This window comes from Peromyscus maniculatus, chromosome 12, assembly GCF_049852395.1.
Source record: "Peromyscus maniculatus bairdii isolate BWxNUB_F1_BW_parent chromosome 12, HU_Pman_BW_mat_3.1, whole genome shotgun sequence".
Lineage (NCBI taxonomy): Eukaryota > Metazoa > Chordata > Mammalia > Rodentia > Cricetidae > Peromyscus > Peromyscus maniculatus.
The window spans coordinates 1,575,017-1,597,588 of NC_134863.1; the positions used below are offsets into that span (position 1 = coordinate 1,575,017).

At 39.2% G+C, this 22,572-nt stretch overlaps 1 long non-coding RNA gene across 1 annotated transcript in view; it reads left to right on the top strand.

Annotated features, from left to right (window-relative positions):
* LOC121821549 (uncharacterized) overlaps positions 1-22,572 on the top strand; it is a 36,704-nt gene that overhangs the window by 6,476 nt on the left and 7,656 nt on the right. The window lies entirely within an intron of this gene.

A 22,572-nucleotide genomic window follows, 5' to 3' on the forward strand; every position in this document is an offset into this window, starting at 1 on the left:
TACCAGTTCTCAATTTCTGTATATTTAATGACAGAAGTAAGTGGTATCTTCAGCAGTAGGGCCTTACCATCAGGTTGTGGAGGATAACCAATAGCCTTGGTAACAATCTGTGATATTTGGGAGAAGTCTATTGGACCCCTTTGGCCAACAACTCAAGAAGATTGGTCAACCTTTAAGGTATGTATGGGCATGGATCCTCCCATGTCTCAGCTTGTAAGAAGGTGCCTGTAGCAAGATCAAGGCTGAACACTTTTGTAGCCAAGAACACTTGGGTTTAAATGGGTCTGCTTCTACATTTAGAGCACACAATTGGAAGCCTACAGCCCAGGTGCAGTTCCTCCTTCTCAAAAATGGTTCCTCTAGGTTAGTTTCTTTTCCTGTTATGGTAAAATGCCCTGACAAAAGAAACTTAAGAAAGAAAGATGCTATTATGACTATAACTGTTCAAAGTACAGCCTGTAACAGCAAGGAATGTGCTAGAAGCAGATTGCCTCGTTGCATTCACAGCTAAGAAACAGAATGTTTGCATGTTAGTGCTCAGTGTGATTTTTTTCTATTGTATAGTATCCAGGATTCCCCACCCAAAGAAAGTCTCACCATGGTTAAGACAGATCTTCCTATATCAATGTTATTGGGATAATCTCTTATAGACATTACCAGAGACTAACCTTAACCTAGAAAATTCCTTAGAGGTATGCCTACAGGCTTTTCTCCTAGATGATTATAGATTCTATGAAGTTAACAGTTAACACTAACTCTCACAACTCAGTCTTAGGCTCCACAATTCTGCATCTTTCTACCTGAATCTTAAAGTTTCCACAAAATACTTTTGTAAGTGACTATCATTTTGCTGTGGGGTTATATACATGAACATCCCATTGTTCACCATCTGGCATAAATATTACCCCTCTCCCATGCTCCATCTTTAATTATGCTTATGGCTCAGCAGCCTAGAGTTCATGAAACCCCATTATTCTTGGATTGCCATACTGTCAACTTGGCTGTCAGCCTCACCTCAAGTTTCCCAAACTCCTTGTATTGAGGTCATCCAATCTATCTGCTCCATTTCCAAAGTTCTCTTGTATTTACTGAATAAAAAGCACTACAGAGTCCTTAAAATTTTCATATATAAAAAAACTGTGTAGCAGATATCTATAGTTTAACCTAAGTGGTATACAAAGTATTCTTTTTATTCAGAGACACTAAATCTTTAAGAAAATAATCATTAATGGTAACATTGTAGAGGGAAATTCCATCTGACTTAAATCCCTTCCTTTGCCAAGACTTTTTGTAAAAGCATGGCCAGATTCAAGAACTGAATATATTTAAAAAACAAACATTGTCATTCTTCTATGACTTATCTTCTCCAAAGTATAGCTAAGAAAGATAGCTATTATGAGAAGCAAATTTATGAAAATTTGAAACTACCGATGAAGTGAAAATTACTCAGGTAGTTGCCAATACATCCATTATAAGGGAGAAATAAAAAGCCAGAGTTTAAGATGGAAAACATGATTATACAACAAAGGCAAAGTCCTAAGTTCAGAATAAGATCCAAGTGACATTATGCAAATATTTTCATTATCATCAACCTTATAAATATTATTCAGTATGGTTTTCTTCTGTGTGCCAATTCTTGAAACAAATTTCAAATTATTATGATTTTTTTACTGTATTTTAACAAGTATGTTTATTTTGTCCTTCTACTCAGAGACAAAATGATTGAGAGGATCTTTATTTTATAAGCAAACAAGAAGTTCTGAGACTGTTTAAGTTCTGGTGAATCTTATTCATAGAAATCAGCCTTGCTTTAAGCAAATGGTAAGCAGTGTTACACACTGATGAGTGAAGTCCAAACATAGAGACACTAAGGACACTAGTCCTACTAAGGACACTAAGACACTAAGGACACTAAGTACACATGAGCCCTGTATGTGTACTTATTAAACAAATAGTGTTTAAACATAATAAATGCCTGATAATTTCTAAGTTAGGATCCCATCTCTTCAAGCATACAGAAAACAAAGGAAACACATGTTTGTTAAGAGTTCCTAAAGTAAGTATATTATTATATTCAGGACCTCGCCTTTCAAAAGATCTAATGCTTTGGCTATCTTAACTTTGGATAATCCATGTGAATATGTGTGTGTGTGTGGTTGTGGGTGGGTGGATGCATGGGTGCACATACTTCACATGTGGGTAAGTTTGCATGCTCTTTAGTGTAGTGGGGAGACATGAATAGTAGTGCATGTGTACATGTATGCATGTATATGTGGAAGCTAGAAGTTGACATCAGGCATTTTCTTCGATCCCTCTCAAAGGCAGGACCTCTCACTGAACCCAAAGATCTATGATTCATCTAGTTTATCCATCTAGCTTTCCCTAAGGATCTCCTGTTGCCATCTACCTAGTTTACAGGTGGGCTGCCATACCCACCCAGCTTTTACATAAGTGCTGGGGTTCAAATTCCAGTGCTCATACTTGTGAAGAAAACAATTTACCCACTAAACTGTCTGCCCACTAAACTGTCTGCCCAGCATATATATATATATATATTTTGCCAGGTGGTAGTGGTGCACACCTTTAATCCCAGCACTTGAGAGGCAGAGGCAGGTGGATCTCTGTGAGTCTGATTCTGAGACCAGCCTGGTCTACAGAGTGAGTTCCAGGACAGCCAGGGATACACAGAGAAACCCTGTCTCAAAAACAACCCCCCCCCCAAAAAAAAAACCCAAGAACAACAAAACAAAATTATGTTAGGGATTGGAAGAGATTGGTAATGCATACCCTCTAACTTCATCCTACCTGGAAGCTCTCCTTGGAAAATGTCATGTTTTCACCTTTCATGTCCTAAAACCAAAGTAAATGATGTTACTCAGTTATCTTCCATGTTTCCCTTCATACTGTTAGCAGAATAATATGACTAGGGAAGCTATCAAGTTAATTACCATGGGCTCCCTCTGCTGGTGAGTCAATATGCCAAGAGCAAAACAAAAGCACCAAGCAAGGGAATTTTTCATGACAACACATCAAATACAAAACCAATAAAGCATGAAGGTGTAGCATGAATCTTAAAAGTTCTTATTAATAAAATCAAACCCGGAGCCAAGTATTGGGGCGAAATGCTAGAAGATCAGAGAGACAGAACAAGCCACAGTTATCTCACCTTTCTGGATCCTCAGCTGGTCTTGTTTCCTCAGACTGGAGGCTTCTGAGTCCTCATCCAGAATGGCTCTCAGCTGAACTGTGCTGCTAGAAGCCTGAAAGCTTAACCAGCTATAAGTTTAACCAGCCAAATGCTTTTAGTTTCTGATCCTCATGCCTTATATACCTTTCTGCTTTCTACCACCACTCCCTGGGATTAAAGGCTCGCTTTCTGGGATTAAAGGCATGAGTCACCATGCTTGGCTGTATCCTTGAACACATGGATTTCTGCCTCTGGAATGCTAGGATTAAAGGCATGTGCTATCACTGCCTATCTTAAGTACCTAGTGGCTTTTCTGTTCTCTAAGCCCAGATAAGTTTATTAAGGTGCACAATATTTTGGGGAACACAATACCACCACATGATGGCCTTTACAGATTAAGATCTTCATCCTCTTTATAAGATAGTAAGTTACTTGCACTAGAGTTTGGATCATAAATTTCACCCAAAAATCCAAAGGGTGAAAGTTTGATTCCCTAAGGGGTTGTTTTGGGGAGGAGCTGAAACCCTTTATCTATAGAATTTTACAATGATGTTCTTGGATCATTGAAGGTAGCCTCAAAAGGGCTTGTTGGACTCTAGTCCCATTCTCCCATTTTTGCTTCTTGGTGATGAAGTGAAAAGTTTTGTTGCACCTTCTCCCTAAAGGCTAGCTTTCATAGTACCAGAAGGTGCTATGAAAGGTTCCAAAGGAAGGACACAACCAAGAGTCCCTCCCAGCTATGACACTCATGAACTACATCAAGGACCAGCATGGCATAATAATCCTAAGGGTGAAGTAGTGGTACACATGCCTTGGTAGTAACCAACTGCTCACAAATTAGACTTAAGACCCTCTCAATAAGAAGGAGACCACACCTGGTACTTGAAACTCAGTGTTAGTGAAATTGTCATTATTAGAGAAGAATACACAATCATTAACTTACTAAACCTGCATAATCCCTAACAACAATCCACAAACATTTTTCCTTATACCAACCAATAAGTGTAGTATTTATCACTTAACAAGGAAACTTCTCTTTGCAATGAATGGAAAACACTACAGAAAACCACAACCAATCAAAATATGGAGTTGTAGAGTCCAAGAGAATGCCTAATGAATAGATTTACAAAAAACTCCCACACCCAAGGCACAGGAAATATTGTAGAAGAGAGGGCAGAAAGATTGCAAGGGCCAGAGCATTGTAGATTTTGCTGTGAGACTGTGTTTCCTAGTAATATCAGATGCTATACCCATAAAATCTCATCAACATGACTGCTCAAACATAAGCTTAACACAGAGGACACCAATGAACATACCAACTTCTTGTGGCAGGAGAAGCCTACAAATGCTCAACCCTACCTAAAGAACTATACATAACTGAAAAATGCTGAGAAAGGTAGAGGTGGCCTTCTCCAGGGAAAAGGATACAAATTGGTTGTCCAATGCCAGTCAGCTCTGGAAATTTACATATATAGACTAAAATGAAATGAAAATAACATTATATAGACTAAATAAGTTATGTTTAAGAATATTTATTTGCATAGCCGGGCGTGGTGGCGCACGCCTTTAATCCCAGCACTCGGGAGGCAGAGGCAGGCGGATCTCTGTGAGTTCGAGGCTAGCCTGGGCTACCAAGTGAGCTCCAGGAAAGGCGCAAAGCTACACAGAGAAACCCTGTCTCGAAAAAACCAAAAAAAAAAAAAAAAAAAAAAGAATATTTATTTGTATATATACAAACATGCACTAACAATTGGTTAAAAAAGAAGCAATAAATTTGAAGGGGAGTGGAGAGAGAGATATGGGAGTGTTTGGATGGAGGAAAGATAAGGGAGAAATATTGTAATTATATTATAATCTCAATTTTTTTGTTCCATTTAAAAATATGTTTCATGCCAGACAGTGGTGGCACACACCTTTAATCCCAGCACTCGGGAGGCAGAGGTAGATGGATCTGTGAGTTCGAGGCTAGCCTGGTCTACAGAGCAAGATCCAGGACAGGCTCCAAAGCTACACAGAGAAATCCTGTCTCTAAAAAAAAAAAAAAAAAAACTTTAAAAAAAAAAAGAGGATTTAGATGAAATAAACAAAAATTATAAAATTTTAAATTAAAAAAAACTAGAAAAGTAACCTATAAGAAATATGGAATATCATAAGAACAAACTTTCAAATTACAGGAAGAGACGAGGGAGAAGAATCCCAGTTCCAAGGCATAGACAAGGTCTTCAACAAGATCATTGAAGAAAATTTTACCAACTAAGGAAAGACATCAATATACACATCAATATAAGAAGCACACAAAACACAAGATAGACAAGACCAAAAATGAAAATACCTGTTTCATAACATAGTTAAATCATTAAGTATACAGAACAAAGTGTTTTGAAAGCTGCCAGAGGGAGGGAAAGACATATATAAGGGAAACTACATCAGAATAACAACTGATTTCCAAAAGAAATTTTGAAAGAGAGAAGAGCCTGAAGCAATGCATTGTCCCAGAAGACAACAAAATCCAACCAGAAGTAATATATCCACAAAAACTATCTACCTTAGTTAAAGAAGGAAAAGAAAAACTTCCATGGAATAAGCAGCCTAAAAATTTTATGTCTAAGATAAGAAATCTAAAAAAAAAAATACAAGAGGCAATATTTCTAACTGAAGAGAGGAGTGAGCATAGCTAAGAGATTACAGAAATGAATACAAAGCTATAATTACTGCAACTCATAGTACCATTGAGAACACAAACAACACCCCAAATCAGCAACATGATGCCTGCAACAAACACACCTATTTCAAATCATTAACAGCTTTAATTCTCTAGTCAAAAGACTTAGGTTTGTTGAAAGGATCAAGAAAGAAAATCCAGCCAAGTGTAGTGGCACACCTTTAATCCCAGTACTTGGTAGGCAGAGGCAGGCAGATCTCTGTGAGTTAGATGTCAACCTGTTTTGCATAGTGAGATCATGTTTCAAGAAAAAAAAATAAAAGAAAGAGAAAAGAAACAAAATGCATCTACTGTTGTTTACTAGATACTCATCTTAGCTTTAAAGATAGGCACTGTCCTAGAGTGAAAGGAAGGACAAAAGTACATCAATCAAACAGGACCAAGAAGCAAAAGCAAGTAGTCATTGCTAGCTTAATATCTGACAAAATAGACTTCAAAGTAAAAGTGATTCAAAGAGATAAAGAGGGACACTTCAATATAGTCAAGGAAATAGTTAACCAAGAAGACATCCTAATGATTCTTCTGCCAAATTCTGGGGTAACCAATTTCATAAAAAAAAATATATATATATATACTACTAGAATTGCAAACACATATTAACATCAATCTACTTATAGTATGTGATTCAGTGCCACTCTTTCTCTAATAGACAGTTCATCTGGATGTTAAATAAGCAGAGAAATGCCAGAATTAATTGACATAGTACATCAAATGTACTTAAAATATATCCACAAACTATTGTACCCAAACACCAAAGAAAATACATTCTACTCTTCATCACATGAATGCTTCTCTAAAATAGACCACATCCTGGTACATAAAACAAATCCTTACAAAATCAGAAAAATTAAAGTAACTACATGTATCCTATCCTGTCAGCCATTCAATAAAGCTTAAAATCAGCAGCAAACTCCAATAAATACACTAACAATGGAGATTAAATAACTCATCACTGAATGATTAATGGATCAAAGAAGAAATTGAGAAACAAATTACAAGTTTCTGGGACTAAATGAAGATGAAAATACAACACACCAAAATCTCTGAACACATTAAAAGCATCTCTACAAATCAAGTGAACAATATATCAAGCTTTAGTCTTGTAAATTACACATTGGTGGGAGTTTCTAGTTTTACAATGAAGGTCAGTCTATGAGATGCAATAACAATAGATATTTCTCAAAATACAAATAATACGAAGGCTTAAGTATAAAAAGAAGAGTGGTTACAGAGTGTGGAGGGGTGATGTGGGCTAAAGACAGGATGATTAACAGGCATAAGAAATGACTTCTAATATACAGTTTTGTAACTAAGTCAATTTACTATAAATATGTATATGTGTATTGCAACACTAATATATTTCTTCTCTTGCAACAATAATATATATATTATTTATATATATATATTATATATAATATATATTATAATATATATATATTATATATATATATATATATATATATAGCTAGGATATTTAATGTCTTAACCCAAAAAGATAATAAACATTTGAGACAATGGTTTAAAAAGCAGCACTACAAGGCAAATATATATATAATCCACATGATCATCTAGATAGATACAGAGAAAGACTTTGATAAAATTCAGTAGGATTTCATGATAAAAATCCCAGGAACAGTAGGATTAAGAGGGAACAGTAAAAGCTATATGTGAGAACCCCACAGCCAACATCATCATAAATGGAGAAAAGCTTGAAGCAATCCCACTGAAATCAGGAAATGATACAGGGCTGCTCACTATCCCCACTTCTTTTCAATATTGTGCTGCAAACACTAACTGGGGTAATAAGGCAAGAGAAAGAAAACAAAGGATATCCCTATTACTGGTCAATATAGTATTATAAATAAGAGATCGCAAAATTTCTAACAGAAAACTTCTAGAAATGATTAACCAATTCAGGAATGTTGTAGGATATACAATCAATTTGCACAAACTAACAGCTCTTCTAGACACCAGTAGCTGACATACATAAAAAGCAATAATGGCCATAGTCTCATTCAGAACAGCATTAAAGAAAATAAAGAATCTAGGAATAAGCCTATGCAAGGAGGTAAAGGAACTCTACAATGAATCTTTAAGCTCTTTGAAGAAAGAGAAAAAGAAACTAGAAAATGGCAACATATACCATGCTCAGGGATTTGTACAATTAATATGAAAATGACATGCCTTCCCAAATCCATTTACAGATGCAATGCAATCCAAATCAAAATCCCCATCCCATTATTAGCAGAAATAGAAAAAAAAAAAACTATCCCAAAACTCAGATGAACTACAAAAGACCCTGGGTGGCTAATCCAATCCTGAGCAAAGCAAACAAGTAAACAAATAAATAAAAGCTGGTGAAATTACAATTCCAGATCTTAAGATGTATTACAGAAACAGAACAATAAAAACAACATGGTAACCAACACAAAAACTAATATGTAAACCACTGCAAAAAAATTGGAAAGCTCCTAGCAAGGCTAAGACTTCTGGCAATATGTAGCCTAAACTGGTCATCTCCTGCTATCATGCAAGGCTTTCCAGTGGAGGGATTGGGACACCAACCCAGCCATATAACCATTGACCTATAGTCTGTGCTGCCTATGGGATGTGTATGAGTTGGGAGCGGGGGTAAGGATGGTACAGAAATTGTGAGAGGGGCCAACCAAGGACTTGTCTCAGTCCTTGCCTCAGACCCATGCCATGAGATTAAGCCCACCCCTGATACTACCTAGAGTGCCAGGACCCAGAGGCTGGATGGCCCAGAGATCTAGAATAGAACCAAATATGATTGGAGAAAAAAAAGTGTCAATGTAACGATACCTGATATTCTGCTATATTCATAGATTGGGTACTACCCCAATTGTCATCAAAGAGGCTTCATCCAATAACCAATGGAAAAAGATATAGAGACCAACAGCCAAACACTAGACCAAGCTCAAAGAACTCTGCTGGAGAGAAAAAGGAAGGATTGTATGAGCCAGAAGGGACAAGGACATCACAAGAAAACCCACAAAATTCAACTAACTTGGCCTCATAGAAACCCACAGAGTCTGAACTGACAACCAAGGAGCCTGCATGGGACTGATCTAGGCCCCCTACATGTATGTGACAGTTGTGTAGCTTGGTTTACATGTGGGACTCCTAACAATGGAAGCAGGTGCTTTCCTTAATGCTTTGACTGGCTCCTGGGACCCTATTCCTCATACTGGGTTGCCTTGCTCAGCCTTAATACAAGGGGAGGAGCTTAGTCTTACTACAACTTGATATACCACACTTTATTGATACCCATAGGAGGCCTGCCCCTTTCTGAACAGTAACAGAGGAGGGGTAGATTAAGAGGTGTGGGTGGAGCAGAGGAGAGGTGAGGGGAAGGAATGGGAGGAGAGGAGGGAGAAGAAACTGTGGCTAGGATGTAAAATAAATAAATAAATTCAACTTTTAAAAAAGCAATAATCAGTCAGGTGAAGAGGAAGCCCACAGAATGAGAGAGTATTAGCCAACTATACATCTGACAGAGGCTTACTATTTGGGATATATAAAGAACTCAAAAAATAGTCAAAAGAATGAAAAATCCATTCATAAAATTGTTTGGGATCTGAACAGAGAGTTCTCAAGAAAAGAAATAAAAAAAATGTTTAATAAGTATCTCAAAAAATGTTCATCATTCCAAGAAATTAGGGAAATATAAATCAAAACAACTTTGAGATTCCATCTTACCCCAGTCAGAATGGCAAAAATCAACAGAATACCTGACGACAAGTACAAGAGGTTGGGGAAAGGGACCCTCATTCACTGTTGGTAGGACTGCAAAGTGATCTAGTCACTCTAGAAATCAGAATGCAGAATCCTCAAAACATTAACAATAAATCTTCCATATGACTCACCAATACAACTCCTTGGCACATGCCCAAAGAACTGGACATTCTACTCCACAGATACTTGCACAGCAGTGTCCATTGCTGCTCTATTCACAATGGCTAAGAAATGCAAACCACCTAAACATTCTTCCCTACATGAAGGCATAATGAAAACATAGCACATGTAGACTATAGAATACTATTCAGCTGTAAAAAAAAAATAGAATTTTCATGTAAATGGATAGAACTAGAAAAGATAATACTGAGAGGGTTAACCCAATGGCAAAAAGCAAATGTCACATGTTCTCTCTCATCTGAGGTTCCTTGCTCCTAATCTTCAGGTGTGAGTATATAACTGGAATAACTACAGAAAACAGTAAAGTAAAGGCACAATTGTGGGTTCAGGGGAGGGGACAAATAATCTGATGAAAAAGGGGGAAAATTGAGAGGGGGAACTTTGATTGGGGAGATAAATACAAAAAAAGGAGGTGAGGAAGATAAAATAAAGATGTCTGAAAAAAGTCATAAGGAATCATAGTACTATCTACCTATAATATACACATAGAGTTTAAATGAAAATTCCCCATCTGGGTTGGCAGTGCTTCCCCCAAGAACCATAGACCACCTAACAAAAAACTCAATGCCATTCACAAGAAGCCCTCTTTTGAGATGTTGGTTAGGGTTGTCCAAAGAACTACTAAAGCATCATAGACTATTGCTGTTGTCTTTGCCTCATAGGTAAAAATGAAGTCCCTACCGCTGAATATGTTATATACTTCAGACATAGAGCCCAGAGGCCCTGTAAGTGGATCTTACTGGAAGGCCTCTTCAAAGAGGAGTAGATTTCATTGTACCAGAAGGTTCCATGCATGCTTCCAAAGGAGAGAAGCAACCAATAGTCATACTCGGCTTATGAATCACAACAATGACCAACATGACAGACTACTCCTAAGTGGACAATAGTGGCTTGCAGATATCTAAGTGGACGTAAATCTTACTCAACAAGAGGAAAAATCATACGTTGTACTGGAAACCTAGCCAAATACACAGGACTAGTGAAATTGTGGATCTTGGCGGAGAACCCACAGGGCTATTTCACTTAAGAACCTACCGGGCTATTTCACTTAACCAGAATAATCCCTAACTATATTCTAAATATTTTTATGCCTACAGATGAGTACAATTCATACTCCTCATCAAGGAAACTTTTCTGTGCAACAGAGACCATTACAGAAAACCACAACTGATCAAAATACAAAGTGGTAGAGCCCAGTCACACCTGATACATCCACAAGATAACTCCCACACCTAAGGCTCAGGTACTCTAAATGTGGAGGCAGAAAGACTGTGAGAGCTAGAGGAACAGGATGTTTGTTGTGATACTGTATCTCCTTGAAATTACTGAGAAGCCACATCCATGACATCTTCCCAACATGGCTGCCTAAACATGACCTGTATACGGATGACACAAAAGACATGCTAAAGTGAACAGAAGAAATCTCACAAGGCCTTCACTCTACACAAAGAAACACAGGTTAACTAGAGAATACTGAGAGCAGGAGTAATTGTCTTACCCAGGGAAAAGCACACTAATAGTTTATCCAATACCAAATGATCAGCCCTGAAAATATGTATACAAGTAACATCATACAGACTAAGCAGGTTATATTTATATACTTAGGAATATATGTGCGGCGAGCTCCTCGGCCAGCAAGGAAGAATGACCACCACTTGAGGATTCTTCTCAGACCACACTTTATTGGAGCGCCTCTTGATTAAGGGAGAGCTGGAGGTGAGGGGCCCCCGAGGACTAAAAATGCAGCTGCTTATATGGGGATTCAAGCAAACGTGTCAGTCTGTGATTGGATCCCGCCAGAATGCAAGCACAGGGAGCCACGGGATAGGCTGAGGACATGGAGTCAATTACCATACTCACGCATGCGCGGACCTTAGGACACGTAGTCCTAGGAGCATAACCAAATATGGAGTTGTTTACAGCTAGGCTACCAGGAAGTCGGCGCCATCTTAGAATGGCAGCTCCCTACATATATGCACATACACATATATCATACACATATACAGACACAAGTATACATTTTTAAAAGCCATGAATTTGAATGAGAGTGTGTGTGGGGGGCAGTACATGGGAGGAGCTGAAGGGAGGAAAAGGAAAGGGGAAATGATGTAATTACAATACCAAAAAAATTAATTGTATAAAGAAAAAAAGAATTGTGAAAGAGTGCTCACTTAGCCCCCAGTTGTAGTAGATAGCTGTTCTATCTATGACCTTGAAGCACTGCCCCTCCAGATGTTGCAGGTAACGGTCCTACCTACCTATGACCTTGAGGTACCTCCCCCTGGGGTGTGGTGCAGGGCTACCCTTAAGACCTGAGATGCATGTAGGCTGCTCTCTTCTCTCCCTTGTGGGTTTGGATGCTGAGACGGACCAGGCAGAAGAACAGCATGGGACTGTAACTCGGCCTTCCAGGACCCTATGACAGTTGCCAGAGTCTCAATGGGGGTTGGAACTTCCAGATCAAAGCTGGAATGGCTACCCACTACATTCCTTTACCCTTTATGCAGACTCTGTGGATTTCTAGCATTACCCAGTAATTTAGAGAATATTTAGAGAATACTTCATCCTTGCAGATAATATGTAGAAACTAGTGATTAGGCAGCTACAGGTTCTGTTGCTGTGAAGTATGCAGATCAGAGCCCTCTCCCACTACGCTTCTAACTTGAGAATCTGACTCAAGTACAGTCTGTCTTCTGTCCCTTATATTTTGTAAATGTGTCTTGTCTAGACAGACGATCTTCAGCCAATTACTTGTTGGCTTTCCTATTCATTTGATGCCCTAGTAAAGTTCCCAGACTGCTCATTTCTTAAAGCACACAACTTGGGGGAAGTTTGTTGCCATTTGAGTCCAAAGAGATATAAAAGTGTTACTTTCTGTGTGATTTCTGACTGGGGATGTGGAATGTGTTGCTAGTCATGGTTTCTCTACTCCCCTCCAAGGTCAGCATCATATTCTTTACCACAAGCACTATCATTCTCAATATTGCTGAGTTTGCCTGTCAATGATTTCTGTCTAAGAGATGCACTTCAAGTGTCAGTCTTCTTCTAGCTTTTAAGTGTAGAAAGTCTAAACATATTGTTCATCAACAATTGTGGTCACTGAACAGGTAGTCCTCTATCTCCCTGTGGTGTGGAGAAGTAGAATTCATTACTGTTCTGGGAAGGTGATTATTTGTTACAGTGAAAATGTCTTTTCATGATATCTCAGATTACTCTGGTCACTCTAGACAAGGGTCCATCAGCTGGAATTACTTGTGCCCAATTCTCTTCTCTCTCATTTCACCACTGGAAGAACACATACACTCTTCTCCATGACAATGAAGCCTCACTATTTCTCCTGTAATTACTTCTCAGTATCACGAACATATTCTGATCCTGGGATGCCAACCCTGTAGCTAGAGAAGAGAAATTTGGGGGAATGAGTCCTAACATTTCTTCTTTGCATTTGAGGACCCTTAGAGAATCATGGTGGTGGCTTCCTTCTACTCCAAAGCATGGAGTAGAAATTTAAAAGTTACTTTAAGATCTTTTGGCTTCACAGCCATCCTAAAAATTTCAAATTCTGAAGCTACCACCAAATTTTATATCCTTATATTTCTGTAAATATCAAGGCCCGAAGGCTGGTGATGTTTTCAGAACAAAACTGTTGCCAGGGGCCTCAGCACTAGTGAGCTATCATATATGGTGGCACATATGCTCTCACAAATTCACACTTGTTTACCACCTTTTCTATGGAGTCTCTGCTTTTTCCCCTAGGAATCTAACTGGTTACAATTGGGAATTAGCTCCTAGAAGTTCTGTCCACAGGGCTCACCATAATCGAACTACCAACATCTGGAACAATCTGGAACAGTTTGACTAGGAGAAGGCCATGTTCACGGTCCTTTAGAGTGTATGATGTTTTCCTGCCTCTGCATGTACAGGTGTATTCAGGATAGCCTCTGAAGAAGGCATGGGAAGGGAAATGGAACAGCTGTTAATTCACCCAACCTGTGTCTCTGAATAAGCCAGCCTCAGTTTACTGAAGATATCAGCTTCCTCAAAATCTTTTAAGTAATGACATTTTCTTTGTTTCTTTATTGCTATTGATACCTAGAATTTTTCTATGTGACAGTCAAGACCACCTCTGAGATAAGATTAACCTTGTCACAGTGTCTAAGTTCTTGAGGAAATATGCGGTGGTATTGTGTTCCCCAAAATATCGTGTACCTTAATAAACTTATCTGGGGTCAGAGAACAGAAAAGCCACTAGTTAGGCAGTGATAGCACACACCTTTAATCCTAGCATTCCAGAGATAGAAATCCCTCTGGATCTCTGTGAGTTCAAGGCCACATTGGAAATAGCCAAGCATGGTGACACACGCCTTTAATCCCAGGAAGCAAGCCTTTAATCCCAGGAAGTGGTGGTAGAAAGCAGAAAGATATATAAGGCGTGAGGACCAGAAACTAGAAGCATTTTGGCTGGTTAAGCATTTGGCTGGTTAAGCTTCAGGCTTTGGAGCAGTAATTCAGCTGAGACCCATTCCGGATGAGGACTCAGAGGCCTCCAGTCTGAGGAGACAAGACCAGCTGAGGATCCGGCGAGGTGAGATAGCTGTGGCTTGTTCTGTCTCTCTGATCTACCAGCATGGACCCCAATAACTCGCCTCAGGTTTGATTTTATTAATAAGAACTTTTAAGATTCCTGCTACAGAAATAGATAAGAAAACAGGTCCTAGGAAAGTGTCCTAGGTTTGTCATTTTGAGTTGGTGTGGTTTGGAACAGTTACTTGAATGCTCCAAGCCTCCATTTCCTTAAAGAATATGGGGATAAGAGACACATTGCCTCACAGGATCACTACATTCAAAGTCAGTGTATGTGAGGTAGACTGCAAAAACACCAAGTTCTCTGTTCTTCCTTCTATCAACATCTCTTATCATCAGGAATTAAAGGTTTCCCATTGAACCTTGGCCAGCCCTGTGACTTTTTGGCCAATAAAATGTGGTAGAAGTGCCATGATGCTGATCCTTAGACGCTGAATATTCTCTCACCTTCCCTCTAAGAGCCCTGTTCCTTGTGAACACAATGGAACTGGTTTGTTGGTATCAGTTACTATTTTGTCCTCTGTCACCCAGCTGCTATATATCTGAGTGACATTCTCTGAGGCCAGCCAACCTCATTCACCCAACAGGTGACCTCATATGGATGAGTCTGCTATGCCAAGTTCAACCATGCTGAGCCTTCTCACCTAGATATTGCTGGGTAATGGAAGATTTTTGGCTTAAGGTTTCGTCTTTGTTATCTCAGGCTTCTGCAACAATATAACACAAACTGAATGAATCAATGAGTGTTTCTCCATCATGACTTTTCAGAAGTCCAAGATGTAGCTGACCTGGTTCTTAGTGAGAACTCACTTCCCAGGTTGCCAGGAGGAGAGACTCCAGCTATTGTTGCTGCTTATAAGCCACTAACCCCATCTGCGGCTTCTACTCTGGTAACCTCATCTAAACCCAATCACCTCCCCCAAACTCCACTTCCTACTACTGTCATATTCAGCATATGAATTGGGACAAAGAGAGACCCAAACATTCAGTTTACACCAGCCACCATGTCTTGAAGTAGTTTGTTTACTGAAGAACAAATACTAATTATTACCACATAGGAGCACTTCCACTGGCAAAAGTAAGTTCTCAATAAGTACATCAAAGTATTATTGTTCTTCATAGCAGTTTGAAACTTTCTCATCTAATATACAAATCTAAAATCTATGAAATAATAGTGGCCTTGTCTTCCATACTTTATACCCTGAAGAGAAAAATGTATCATCTTTAAACACAAGCAACCTCAGCAAATGTTTCTAATTTATTCATTGTTCATGGTTTTAGATGTGACAGATCTCTTGAGCCATTTTTTTTCCATATGGAAAATGGTTGATGAGGAAGAATAAGTTAGTGAACAATGGAAAAGCTTCATTCTTTTTACTTGTGAAGGCACGGGGTTAGAGGTCAATGGTAGCAATAGAACTTTCAGAGAAATCTCTGAGGAAAAATCTTGATCCTTTCGTCTATAGTAGGATGAAGTCTGAAATATGGAAAGACTAAAAGATTAATGGAAAGCAGGGAGAGGGGAGAGACCAAAAACATCCAAGACCTGAATAAAATCTTTAGTGGATAGATCAGAAGTTCACAGGCTCACCACATGTAATGATTTGGGTAGCTTATTTTCAATGTTGTCCTGCAGTGAGAATCTACAAGGATCTTTCACAATCCTGGGTTCTGTGGTTGTCAAGAACTTCAGGGACAGGCCATAGCAGGACATCCTGTCTTCTCCTCCATCCATTTCTTCCCATTTAATGTGGCATTTACTGTTTCTCCAAGAATATGTATCATGGTAATTTTTCAATCTGATATGAGCATACAGTTTTTCAAACAAATAATTAATTAATGTTCCCACTTTGGTCAAATTATAATGCCATAAAAGCAAGTTCATGTGCATCCAAATCCACTCCTGCACCAAGCAAACAAAGAACAACAAAGCATTCGAGAATTTCACTGTGTTGTGATTCTAATAAGGTGAGTAAAGAAATGCACACATCAGGAGTGGGGACAGAACATGTTGATTGTCAACCAGGTGTCCTTTCTCTTTCCTTTATTTTCTAGCAACAGACCCTTAGCTTTTGTCTGAGCAGCAATGTGCACAGTTAACAACATACTTTCTCCTACCTGGTTTCTAGACAGGAATAAACTTGTGCCACTTCACAGCAAACACCTTTCAGATTGTGCCCTCTCTTATATGACATTGTGCTCAGTCCTAACAGACACAGCCCAGATGGATGTTTGCACAGCATCATATTTCTCCATCACCAGAAGAAAGCTCTTCAAGGAAATGCCAAGGTTTCCATGGTACACACTCCAATGGGACACCACAAATGGTGATACACAGAAACTAAGAAGGAAGCTAGTACATGCATATTCTTTGTGTGTGAATAGGAGCTAGAGAGATGGCTTGTTATGAGAATTCCCTCTCCTCTTAAGGTCATGTTAGTTGACAAGAAGTCATGCCCCAAGGCTTGTTTCCCAAAGCTATTGGGGGAACAATTCCCACAACAATGGCTCAGTGCTTAAGGGTGCTTACTGTTTGTATTAGTTACTTTTTTATTGCTGTGATAAAATACCATGACCAAGGTAACTAATAAAAGAGTTTATTTGGGCTTATTGTTCCAGAGGTGAGAGCAGAAGTGTGGTACCAGAAGCAGGAAGTGGAGAGCTCACATTTTGAACTGCAAACAGGAAGCATAGAATGAACTAAAAATGGTGCTAGTCTTTAAATTCCCAAAGCCCTCTTCTAATAGCATACTTACTCTAGCAAGGTTACACCTAACCAAATAGCACTACCAACTGGAACAAGCATTCAAAGGCCTAAGATTTGAGGAGAGATCTCATTCAAACCACCACAATATTCTTTCAGACCAGAGTTCTGTTTCTGGCACCAATGTAGAGTAACTGATAACAGCCTGCAGCTCTGGCTCCAAAGGAACCCAAAACCTTTCTCTGCCTCCATGAGGATCTGCAGAAATGCACACACACATACACACATACACATGAACACATATACACACACATAAAAACTAAATGAAATACATGATTGATAAAGGTTATGTGTACATAGATATTCACAGAGATATTTTTCAGTATCCAAGGTGGTCACTATAAATAGTTTTTAGATTATTTACAATATCTGATACAGTGTAAACACAAATACCCAAATCCACAGATACTCATGCTTTTATATAAACTGGCATATATTTATGTATAATCTATGTACATCTTCCCATATATTTTATCTCTGGATATTTCATTTGTTTGTGTGTGGTTTTTGTTTTGTTTTGGTTTGGTTTTGGTTTTTGGGTTTTGGGTTTTTTTATTTTTTGGTTTTTCGAGACAGGGTTTCTCTGTGTAGCTTTGGAGCCTATCCTGAAACTCATTCTGTAGGCCAGGCTGGCCTCGAACTCCCAGAGACCCACCTGGCTCTTCCTCCTGAGTGCTGAGATTAAAGGCGTGCGCCACCACACCCGACTTTGTTTGTGTTTTAAGCCCAGGTTAGCCTTGAAATCATGATCCTCCTGACTAGGATTCCAGGTGCTCACTACACTCCAACAATGTAAATTTTATATAAATAATAGTTATTTTGTATTATTTAAATAATAATAATAAAAAGTGTGCACATGATCAGTATAAGCACAATTTGTTCTAGTATTTTCCATCAACGCTTGTTTGTGTCCAAGGAGGTGTAATCCTCAAGTACAGAGGTGTGTGTGTATATATCTCTTTCTCCTCCTCCCTCTCTGTGTGCATGTATGTGCATGTGCATGTGCTTATGTGTGTGTGTGTCTGTGTGTGTGTGTGTGTGTGTGTGTGTGTGTGTGTGTGTGTGTGTGATATTGTTGATGGCATAATGTCCTGTTTATACTGTGCCTTAAGATCACACAGTAATAAATGGCTATTTTCAAAGCTATGATCTTACTGGGAAAGTAAACCTAAATTTAAATAAATCATTACTCATTGGAAATACAACCTGATTTTAAGGGCCACATTGAAATAAGTCCAATCTTCCTCTTTGTTTGACAACATGAAACATACAGATCTCTCCTGGCCATTCACTCTGAAACTATTTGTCAAGCACTTCACCAAGACCAAGCTGCTAGGCCAGATCTGGGATGTCAGCAAACTTAATCCACATCACGGGCAAGTATGACCTGGACAGAGTACTAAGATCTTTATTTGCCAAGAAGTGGTTCTTCATTGTTAAGCACAATGGTGGAGGCAGCGGTGGGAACTGTCTACTGTGCCCATGTTGTCTTGTGATTTGAAACAGTGTTAGTCCTGGGCCGGAAGAGTCAATACCTTCTGCAACAATCTGCTTTTCTAAGGTTCCTTTAAGAAGGTCTTATTCTTTCTTTTATAAATTTTGAAGCACTAAATGTTTGTGCTATGATTTGGATTTAAAAAAAAAAGTAGTTTCCACTCCTACTTAGTTAGAAATAGCATCAAAATGGAAAAGTTGGGTGCAAAAGCACATTAATCAGCAATTGTATGAGACATCAACAGATGGCCTGGTCTTCACAGAACTTCTGTCCATAGGAACGCTGGCAGCATGTTATCACCAATGGCATGTGACAATACTTTCCTGTGCATACTTTACAACAGCTTGTCACTCTAGTGACTCCCTGAAACTTGAACTTCTAAGCCAGCAGGGATTTCTTTCTCATATGTGCTAAAAGCAACTACTCAATGTGACACTGTAGGACATCTGCCGATGATCTTGTCCAGAAAAAGTCCCTTAAATCTATCAACATGTGATAGGAGCCATGAATTCTCAGGGGTCAGCTGTCTGGTCCCACCTCCCCCCAAGAGTCTCAATGATCACTGTTGACACCTGCTAAGCACCAAGTTTTACTTTCTAGTGACTTTGATAAGCACCTTTCAGACTTGTCCATCGTTGCTCGCCTTAGGAAATTCAGTCCCAGAATCACCCACTATAACATCAGTTTATAAAAGCTTCTAGAGTCCACTTCCAGGAAATATTAACATGACAACCAAGGCTGGTGGGAGTCTAGACATCACCCTCCCAGGGCTGTAAGAAGGGACCAGCATAAGAGCAGCAGTGAAGGCTGTAGTGGGATGATCAGGAACTTGGCACTAATAAAGTATCCCTTCTTCCACCAGCTTACTTACTGAGAGGGGAGGTCTACTGGACAGTCAGATAATATGTCCTTGTCATTCTGTCAGGGCATTTTCTTAATTAGTGATTGATATAGAAAGACCCAGACCATTGTGAGTGGTGCCATCCCTGGGCTGGTGGTCCTGGGTTCTATAAGAAAGCAGACTGAGCAAACTATAGGGAGCAAGCCAGTAAGCAGCACCCCTCTATGGCCTTTGTATCAGTTCCTACATCGAGGTTCCTGCCCTGCTTGAGTTCCTGTTCTGACTTCCTTTGGTAGTAAACTATGATGTGGAAATGTAAGCCAAATAAACCCTTTCCATCCTAAGTTGCTTTGGTCATGATGTTTCATCACAACAATAGTAAACCTAAGAAAGAAATACAGAGAACAAGCAGAAACTCAAAATATAAAATAACAGAATTAGCTTCTAACATATCAATAAATAAAGGCAAATGTTTCACCTCAATTCAATGTTAATATTCAACTGTATGCTATCTATAAGAAACTTCAAATACAGAAAAGTAAAAGGATAAAAAATATATAACATGAAAGCAGTCAATATAAAGATGGCTATATTAGTACCTAATAAAATAGCTTAAGACCATGAAGATTGCCAGACATAAAAGGACATGTAACAAAGAGTCAATCCAGCAAAATCAGATGGAGCAATTTACATATGTACATCAAGCCACAGAGCCAGGTCATTATGCTCAGTAAGAACGCATAGACAGTGGTGGCACATGCCTTCAATCCCAGCACTTGGGAGGCAGAGCCAGGTGGATCTCAGTGAGTCTGAGGCCAGCCTGGTCTACAGAGCAAGATCCAGGACAGGCACCAAGACTACACAGAGAAACCCTGTCTCGAAAAACCAAAAAAAGAAAAAAGAAAAAAAAAAGAAAAGAAAAAGAAAAAAGAAAAAAAAAAGGACGCAGGAAGTAGACAATTGTGTTATCACTACTGGAGGTCTCATCATCTCTTTTTTAATTCTTTTTTTTAATTTATTTATTTTTATTTTATTTTACAATACTATTCAGTTCTACATAACAGCCACAGATTCCCTTGTTCTCTCCCTTCCTGCCCCCCTCCCCTTCCCCCCAGCATACCCCCCATTCCCACCTCCTCCAGATCAATGTCTCCCCCGAAGACTGGGATCAACCTGATAGACTCAGTCCAGGCAGGTCCAATCCCCTCCTCCCAGATTGAGCCAAGCATCCCTGTGTGGTGATATTTTATTTGTACTGAAATGTTATTTTAATTTTATGTTAATAAATAAAGTTGCCCTGGGGTCAGAGCTATTAGAGCCATAGTGAGAGCGTGGTGGTTAGAAGAGCTAGGTAGATTTCTGTGTGTTCAGGGATACAGCCAGTATTGGAGACATACGCCTTTAAGACCTGGAGGGCGGTACTTACAGGCAGTGATGAGGCAGTCATGTGGTTGGGTTTACAACCAATGAGAAGGCAGAACAGAAAGATTATTTAAACAGGGACACAGGAAGTACCTCCCTCTCTCGGGGAAGCTAGGAGCACTGCAGGAGGTAAGATTTTATCTCTGAGCTCTGACCTCTCGGCTTTTCTCTTTTACCTTGGCTCTGTGTTTCTTATTTTAATAATACGATTGGTTACATCTACATCTGGCGCCCAACGTGACAAGAATCCATTAAAAACTGCTTGGGGCCGGCTCCCTAGCCGGAGCAGCCGGCTCCCTAGCCCCAGCCCAGGTCTGCTTGGGCTCAGGCTGGACTGTGAGCTGCTTGCTTAAAGCCAGTGCTACAAACAGCTCAGGCCTGCCCTGCTAAACAGGGCCCCTGGCTGTAAAGCCAAGCCTTGACTCGGCTCAAGAGGGAACAAGTGGCTGGCTTTAAGCTTTAGCCGGCTACCCCTTCGCTTTCACTTTCACTTTCACTTTCACTTTCGCTTTCGCTTTCTCTCTTGCTTTCTCTCTGTCTCTCTGTTCTCTCTCTCTCTCTCTCTCTCTCTCTCTCTCTCTCTCTCTCTCTCTCTGGATTTACACCTAGGACTCTAGGTGGCTGTTTTGAAATTCGCTCGGATTTCTACTGTTCTACGCAGATTTGGTAAGTCATAAAGGAAACTATTTAAAAGACAAATTTTTTCCACATTTAAAAAAATGGGTTTCCTGTGTACATTGGAAGAAAATTGGGTTTTGTTTGAAATTTTAGGCAGTCTGACAATGGAACAGCTATATGAAAAGATTAGTATTATGGGAATTATGCAGTTAATCACCATGCTTATTCTCATTTTACTATTTAAAAAGATAGTCGATTTAAGTGCCAGGATAACAGCTTTAGAAAAACCTGTTAATTTTAACAGTGAAGTTGGTTCAAGTTTGGATCATAAGGTTACAGAAAGAAAGCCTGTTTTCACACAATCATCCTTAATTTATCCTGTAACCGTACAGCAGATGCCTGATCAAATGGCTACACAAAATATCTGGGCTCCAATTGAACTGATGGATTTTAAAAGGTTTAAGGAGGCAATAGTATCTTATGGCATGCATTCCCCATATGTAAAGCAAATGTTAAACTCTTGGTCAACATATAATAGGATTATACCACAGGACTGGCGGGACCTTGCACAAGCTGTTCTGGAACCCAGCCAGAGAATTCAATTTCTGACTTGGTTTAAGGAGGAAGCTAGAAACGTAGAAACACAATGGAGGGATAAAGGAATACAAGTTTGTCAGGATCAGCTTATTGGAGAAGGCCAATATGCTTCAATACAAACACAATGTTTATATGATGTTCAAACCGTAATTTTATGTCGAATGGCAGCCTTGAATGCATGGGACAGAGTTGATGAACCAGGAAAAAAACATGAGTCATTCACAAAGGTTATGCAAGGCCCTAAAGAATCTTTCACAGATTTTTTAGAAAGACTGGCTTCAGCAGTAAACAGAATGGTCTCAGGATCAGAAGCTAGTAAGGCAATAATTGAAGCTTTGGCATTTGAGAATGCGAATGCAGCATGCAAAAGAATAATCAGGCCGTTAAGGGCAAGATCTGCACCTTT